Here is an 8,768-nt window from a genome sequence, read left to right as displayed (position 1 = left end):
AAGCTGCCTTTAGCCAATCCAAGACCAAATTCTAAAGAGAGGGTACTCTCTCTGATGATTTGTAAAAACTCTACAGGATTTTTTTTTAGTTCGGTTGGAGACATTCAAGATAACTCAATAAATCTTACTTTATAGTGCTTATTATCTCTCTGCATCTGTCTAATTGTCTGCACTCTCCTGGGCAGCTGTGTCTCTGCCCCTCCCCCTGCTCTTTCACTCATCTCCCAGTTTGTTCAGATCTCAGCAACTGCCACTCTCCTGTGCTGCCTGCCCTCCCAGCCAGCCAGTCAAGAAAAAGACATCTGCTGCTTGCTATTTAAATTTTAATTCTACAGTCTTTGTTTAACTCTTAAAATTTTTCATCCTAACACTAGGGACCTATTTCTCCAACTGTTTAATTGTCTTCTTATTAAGTGCCACCTACCTCACAGGTATAGATCAAAATACAGCTACCAAATATCTGTCTCTTTTTAACTGAATTTTAAACTATCTGCACTCACATGTTTTCTCCTTTTTCCTGTTATCTCCATAACAGTTTAAAATGAACTTTCCCCTTTTTCTACATCCATAAAGCAGCTATTTTGTTCACTTTATAATTCCTAAATTGTCTCATAATACATTGTAAAGGATTCATAATTAAACATCTTCATATATATGTATATATATTATATTTCTGATTAAGAATTTTCATTTCTATATTAAATAAATTCATTGTTATGTCCAGATCTGTGGATCCCCACTAAAGCCAACAAAGAACACCGAGTCCCATATGTACAAGCAAAGAGCCTTTATTTTAATCAAGTTTGCAAACTTGGTCTCTCCACAAGTCCAACATATTGGAATATCCAGAGAGCCCCGAACTCAATTAGAATTGGGTTTTTATAGGAGTATAGGTGGGGGTGAGGGGTCTCTGAGGTTCAGGACCCCTGATTGGCTTACGTTTGTCTAGGGGTGTCCTGGTGAAGTGCTGGCAAATATTTCTATTTACAGTGCTTGGAATGCCAGGAATTTCCTTTGAATTGTCTGCTCTTGCTTGGGTTGGGGGTCGAGTAATCTCGGCCTGCCAGGCATTGTCTCAGAGTAAACTATAGAGACAATAGACTCCATTTAAATTCATCAATGGTCAGAGTCCCAGGCGATAATGGTTGGAGGAAGTAAAGAACTTTCTTTCTGCCCAGACTTAGATGATCACGGCTGGCCCTCACATTCATTATCAATTAACATATATAAAGCACAAGTTCCATCTGTATAAGACCAGTAACTTATAAACTTTAAACAGAAACTTTACTTAAATCATTATCTATTAACATAATTAAGAGAAATTAAGAGATACTGTCTAAAGATTAATTTTCTAAACAATTGTTTGGATAATTTAGTTATTGTAACATTATATATATATAAGTATATAATGTAGTCCTACAATATATGATACATATAAATGTACATGGTATATAAAAATATAAATAACATAATGTCATGAGCTATTTTGTTTAGCCACTTCAATCACTGTGATCTTTCTCTGCTCAAGGTTCTTTTGCCAGTAGTGCTATGAGGACTCAGTGCCATTCTTCCCAGAGATCGAGGAGTAACCAGACCAAGCAAGAGAATTGTCTTCATAATGATTCTTTATTAATAGCTTCTATATCCAATGCATTAAGGGGGTTCACATTCTTAGCACATATGGGAGGACCGACCGTGATAGGCAACACAAAAAACAATTGAATATCACAACTATTAATCCTACTAATCCTAATACATTAAACCAATTCCTAACCTCCATTCAACTTATCAATTATCCATAAAATATCTCTTAACATTTCACACACTAAACACGTGCTTAAGTACATTTGCGCTCTTCTCTTGTCATTAGTGCATTCATCTCAGATTTAGGAAGTTCCATACTTGCGTGTAAATAGCATCATACAACCTGATATCTCCTCTAAGGATTCTTCAGTCCTGAAAAGGACTGTTGGGTTTCTTCAGCCCTAAAAAGGAGTTTTGGGTTTCTTCAGGCTGGATGCCTGACCACACGGGAGCTTGACCACAAAGCTATTTCTTGATAATGCAGGCTGTGTGGTCTGGCGATGTTGTGCTCTTCAGATGCAGGACATTCAGAGGATCTCCCTACAAGGCCCTGCAGCTGCAGCAGGACTAGCAGCAAGCTGAGCACCTGCAGCAGCACTGACAGCCTGTGACGTCACCGGGTGTGCGAGGTGATGGTGAGTGACTGCCTTGCTTCTGCCTCTCCTTTTATTCCCATTTGAACCTGTCTCCGGTCTGATCCTTCTGATAGCCAGGTGTCCTAGGCTAACGGTATCGAATGGACAAAGAAGGGTGGTGTCCTTTTTGTGTGGCAAGATTATTTTTGTTACCAAGGTTACTCGATGCAGCCTTCCCATCTTGGGGATGCAGGGCCTCCAAGTGGGGAAAAAAAAATGTTCTCTTAATATTTCTCCTTAATAATTTTCTACTTTACACAGTTTTCTTACTTAATTTTCTATTTTCTATATTATACTTATACTATAGATTTCCTACTTTACCTACACTGTAGATTCCCCCTTTTTACTCATTCAGAGGGATCTGTTTCCATACTCATTACACATAATAGTATTATTTTAAACTCTAAAAATCGATCTATTTTACTGTAAATTTACAACTGATTAATAAAAATTTTTTACTTAACTTATAAGTGAAAATTTGTTTACATAATTTATAAATATTATTAATTAAAAATACAAGTTTTTGACCAATCTAAATTATTCCAATATATTCAAATAATCTTTGAAAATATTATCTCGTATATTGAAAACTGTATTTACAAATATATTATTGTTATAAATAATTCCATATAAGCAAAACTATGCATTTTTTCTAGTGTCTGCTATAGAATTTATTTTAGTTATGTATACTTGTTTTTTTTATTTTATTTATTTATTAATTAAAGATTTCTGTCTCTTCCCCGCCACCGCCTCCCATTTCCCTCCCCCTCCCCCAATTAAGTCACCCCTCCCCCCCAGCCCGAAAAGCAATCAGGGTTCCCTGTCCTGTGGGAAGTCCAAGGAACTCCCACCTCCATCCAGGTCTAGTAAGTTGAGCATCCAAACTGCCTAGGCTCCCACAAAGCCAGTGCGTGCAGTAGGATCAGAAACACATTGCCATTGTTCTTGATAATTATGTATACTTGAAAGTCAAAAAACACCTTTATCTGTTGAAAAGAGAGGATAAATTTTCCAAGTTCCCATTTCAAAAAATAATTTCAAGGAATTTAACATCTATAATTATTGCCTCTTATAAAGCTATAGCTAGGTATACTATTTAGACACAAACTCAGTTTTCTATATTCCCTTTCAATATTTTTTAAAATATAAAAATTTTAAAAAATTCTCCAAATCCTGATGGAGACTCTCTTTAATTTACACACATACAAACTTCTGAATAAGAAAGGGGATATTTCTGTCTTTAACCAAAATAATTTTTACAATTCCAAACTCATATTATCACTCAAAAATGTGTCTCTTTGCTTCTTCCACAACATGGATTTTAATATAAAACACAAATAATAATAACCTGATAAATCTAACTTTTTGCCACTTAGGAAAGGTTCTTTTTTATTAATTTTTCTTGCTTTTATTGAACTATTATTTTTCTCCACCTCTCTCCTATCCTCTTTTCTCCCCTTCTGCCCACTCATATGGTCCCCATGCTCCAAATTTACTCAAAAGTTCTTGTCTTTTTCTACTTCTTGTGTAGATTAGATCCATGTATTTCTCTCTTAGGGTCCTCTTTGTGTTTAAGTTCTCTGGGATTGTGAATTATAGGCTAGTTGTTCTTTATAGATGTCTAAAAGCCACTTATGAGAGAGTACGTATGATATTTGTCTTTTTGGGTCTGTGTTACCTCAGTCAATATGTTTTCTAGATCCGTCTATTTGCCTGTAACTTTCAAGATGTCATTATCATTTTTTTTTGCTGTGTAGTACTCCATTGTGACTATGAAACACATTTTATTTAGTCATTTTTTTTTCAGTCAAGGAGCATTTAGGTTGTTTCCAGGTCCTGGTTATGAAAAACAATGGCTCTATAAACACAATTGAGCACATATCCTTGTGGTATGATTGAACACCTTTTGTGCATATATCAAAAAGTGGTATTGCTGGGTCTTAAGGTAGGTTGTTTTCTAATTTTCTGAGAAATTGCCATTCTGATATCCAAAGTGGCTGTACCAGTGTGCACTAGTACAAACAATGGAGGAGTGTTCCTTTTACCCCACTTCCTCTCAAGCATAACTTGTCATTAGTGTTTTTGATCTTGGCCATTCTTACAGGTGTAAGATGGTATCTCAGAGTTGTTTTGATTTACATCTCTATGATAGCTAAAGATGTTGAACATTTCCTTAAGTGTCTTTCAGCCATTTTAGATTACTCTACTAGAGTTCTCTGTTTAGATTTGTACTCCATTTTTCATTGGATTATGTGATCTTTTGATGACCAATTTTTTGAGTTCTTTTTATATTTTGGAGATCAACTCTGTGCAATGTGGGGTTGGTGAAGATCTTTTTCCATTCTGTAGGCTGCTGTAGTCTTGTTGACCATGTCCTTTGCTTTACAGAAGCTTCTCAGTTTCAGGAGGTTCCACTTATTAATTCATTTTCTCAGTGTCTGTGCTACTGGGATTATATTTAGGAAGTGGTCTCCTGTGCCAATGAGTTCAAGTATACTTCCCACTTTCTCTTCTATGAGGTTCAGTGTGCCTGGTTTTAAGTTGAGGTCTTTAATCTACTTGAACTTGAGTTTTGTGCACGGTGATAGTTATGGATCTATTTTTATTCATCTACATATTAATATACAGTTATGCCAGCACTGTTTGTTGAATATGCTTTCTTTTTTTCCATTTTATAATTTTTGCTTCTTTATCAAAAATCAGGTGTTTGTCAGTGTGTGGATTGATATCTGGGTCTTCTATCTGGTTCCATTGGTCCTCCTCTCTGTTTTTATGCCAATGCTATGCTGTTTTCAGTTCTGTAACTCTGTAGTAGAGTTTGAAGTCAGGGATTGTGATGCCTCTAGAAGTTCCTTTATTGTTCTTTTATTGTTTTGGCTATAGTGGTTTTTTTTTTTTTGGTTTTTCTTTTTTGCTTTTTCATATGAATTTCAGGATTGTTCTCTTGAGGTCTGTAAAAAAATTCCTGGAATTTTGTTGAGCATTGCATTGAATCTGTAGATTGCTGTTGGTAATATTGGCACTTTTACTATGTTAATTCTACCTCCACAAGATCATGGGAGTTTTTTCCATTTTCTGGTGTCTTTTTTAATTTCTTTCTTCAAAGATTTAAAGTTCTTGTCATACATGATTTCCACTTGTTTTGTTACAGTTTCTCCAAGATATTTCATGTTATTTGTGTCTGTTGTAAAGGGTGATGCTTCTCTGATTTGGTTCTCAGCCCATTTATCAACTGTGTAAAAAAAAAAGGGGGGCTCCTGATTTTTTCAAGATAATTTTGTATCTTGCTCCATTACTGAAAGTGTTTATGAGTTGTAGAAATTCCTTGGTAGAGTTTTTGGGATGGCTTTTGTAAACTATCACATCACCAGGAAATAGTGAGAATTCGGCTTCTTCTTTTCTGATTTGTATCCCTTTGATCTCCTTTTCTTGGTTATTGCTCAAGCTAGAACCTCGTGTACTATATTGAATAGCTATGGAGAGAGTGGACAACCTTGTCTTGTTCCTGATTTCAGTGGGATCGCTGGGAGTTTCTCTCCATTTAGATTGATGTTGGCTGTTGGTTTGCTGTATATTGCAATTATTATGTTTAGATATGTTCCTTTATCCCTGCTCTCTTCAAGACCTTTATCATGAAGGAATGTTGTATTTTGTCAATGGCTTTTTCAGCATCTAATGAAATTTTCCTCAGTTTGTTTATATGGTGGATTACATTGACAGATTTTCATATGTTGAACCATCCCTGCATCTCTGGCTTGAAGATGACTTGGTCATGGTTGATGGTTTTTCTCATGTGTTCTTGGATTTGGTTTGCCAGTATTCTGTTGAGTAATTTTGCATCAATATTCATGAGTGAATTTAGTGTGCAATTCTCTTTGTTAGTAATGTCTTTATATTGTTTGGGTATCAGGGTAATTGTAGTCTCATAAAAAGTGTTTGGTGATGTTCCTTCTATTTCCATTGTGTAACAGGTTGATTGGTTTTCGTATTAGTTCTACTTTGAATATCTTATAGAATTCTGCACTAAAACCATCTGGTCCTGGGCTTTTTTTTTTTTTTTTTTTTTGTTTGGAAGACTTTTGATGACTATTTCTATTTCTTTAGCAGTTATAATCTATTTAATTTGTTTTTCTGGTCATGATTTAATTTTGGTAAGTTATATTTATCCAGAAAATTGTTCATTTTTAAAAATTTTTTCCAATTTTGTGGAGTACAAGTTTTTGAAATGTGGCCCAATGATTCTTTGAATTTCTTCCATGGCTGTTGTTAAGTCTCCCTTTTAATTTCTGATTTTGTTAATTTGAATATTCTCTCTTTGTCTTTTGGTTGATTTTCAGCTGTTTTGTTAACTCACTAGTGTGGGAGTTTTCCATCTTCTTTTTGAAGGCCTGTAGAGCTATCAACTTTCTTCTTAACACTGCTTTCATTATGTCCCATAATCAATCACTGGTCATTAAAATCCCTTAATATAAATGGGCTTAACTCATCTATAAAAAGACACAGGCTCACAGATTAAATATGAAAATAGAATACATCCTCCCACTGCATATAAGAAGCACACCTCAACCTCAAAGACTGATATTGCCTCAGAGAAAAGGGTTGGGAAAAATTTTTAAATTAAGTGGACCTAAGAAACAAGCTGGTGTAGCTATCCTAATATCTAATGGAATAGACTTCAAACTAAAATTAATCAAAAGGGACAAAACAGGACATTTTATACTGCTCTGAGGAAAAATACATCAAGAGGAAATATCAGTACCAAACATCAATGCCCCAAATACAAAGGCACCATCATAAATAAATAAAAAAAAAGACTACTAAAGCTTAAATCACAAATAAACCACACACACTAATGGTGAGATACTTTAACATATAATCACGCCACTAGACAGGTCTTTCAGACAGAAAATGATTAGAGAAATAAGGGAACTAAGAGATGTTATGACTTAAATGGACTTAACAAACATCTATAGAACCTTCTATCCAAACATAAAAGAATATACCTTCTTCTCAGCACCTCATGTATCCTTCTCAAAAATTGACAAAGCAAACCTCAACAGATAAAGAAATTGAAATAACATCAGGTATCTTATCAGATCACCATGGATTATATTAGAATTCAACAGCAACACTAATTATAGAAAGTCCATAGACACATGGACATTAAGCAATGGTCAACTGAATCATCAATAGGTCAAGGAAAAAATAAATTAAGAAATTAAAGATTTTTTAAAATTCAATGAAAATGATCACACAACACACCCAAATTTAAGAAAGATTTTTATGAGCTTCAAGTGGTCAGTTTAGATCCTCCAACATCATCACAGGTAAATATAAACTCAAATATGTATTATTTATCTTCAGTTTCTTTTCCCACCTCTGTAATTTTTTATTTTATTTATTTTTTTATTTTTTTACAGGGGAGAGAAACTTTCCCTGTCTCCCTGGCCTGGATTGCCTTTTTCTCCTCTCCTAAAATTTCAAGTATGCACCTAAGAGAGAGAGAGTTTCTTCTCTAAGATTCCGTAACTTCATATTCTTCCATTAACATAAATTCCACCAATTTTATAATCATTTGAGGTGTTAGTGTTTGCTCTTGCTCTGGCCAGGCAGTTTCCTCTCTACAGTTGTGTGCTTTGACCTCCAGCTCTCCCTGCAAGAGGCCCTTGTACATTGTCCTGACACAGCCTGCTCCAAAGCAGCCTGCAGGTCTCACAGAGTCTGAGACAGCCTGTTTTTCCCTGGTCTCCATGGGTTTTCACTATGTTCCAGCCTTCAAGACAAGACCTTCAACTTTGCTCCTTATCATCAGGCAGCAAGCATGAGAGACCTTCACATCCTATGTCACCTTTTACAATGTTGAACTCTAAAGCCCAGAGACTGAACTCCTTTAAAAACTATTCTGTCACTGATTGTACAGATTGTCCCCACAAGCCTGTGTTGTATATGATATCAGAGAATCTCATTATTGTTCTGCTACAAAGGATCTTGCTAAACATTTATTGTAACTCTAGTCTTAGGATTCTTGTCTTTTCTTCAAACTTCTGTAATTACTGTGCACAAAAACCATGCAAACAAAGCACACATATAACTAAAAGTTTTTCAAAAAAGGTTAGGTTTGATTGCATGCTCATCAAACCTAACCTTTTAAAAAAAATTTAGTTATATGTGTGCTTTGTTTGAATGGGAGGGGAATGGAAAGAGAGGAGAAAGTGTAAATTTTTGAATGGATAAATAAATAAATAAATAAATAAATAAATAAATAAATAAAGGAAGGTTAGGAAAAGGAAAGCATGGAATTCTCTACAGTGATGTCACAACCCTGAGACAAGAAGCTGTCAGGGTTACTCATATGAGCTCCTTCTGGTTTTGCATGGAAGCAGTTGTGGTTTTCTTCTGAGCCAGCATGCTCAGAGACTAAAGCCGTTTTGTTCTCAGGTTAACACAGATTACTAGAGCCATTGATATAATAACAGATTACTGATAGATGATTCTTCCTTGAAGCTTTCTGTGTTTGTGTTCTCTGTCCTTTGTATTTGGGGAACTGTG

This window comes from Microtus pennsylvanicus, chromosome 1 (assembly GCF_037038515.1).
Source record: "Microtus pennsylvanicus isolate mMicPen1 chromosome 1, mMicPen1.hap1, whole genome shotgun sequence".
Taxonomy (NCBI): Eukaryota; Metazoa; Chordata; class Mammalia; order Rodentia; family Cricetidae; genus Microtus; species Microtus pennsylvanicus.
Note: the sequence above shows the minus strand (reverse complement) of the source record.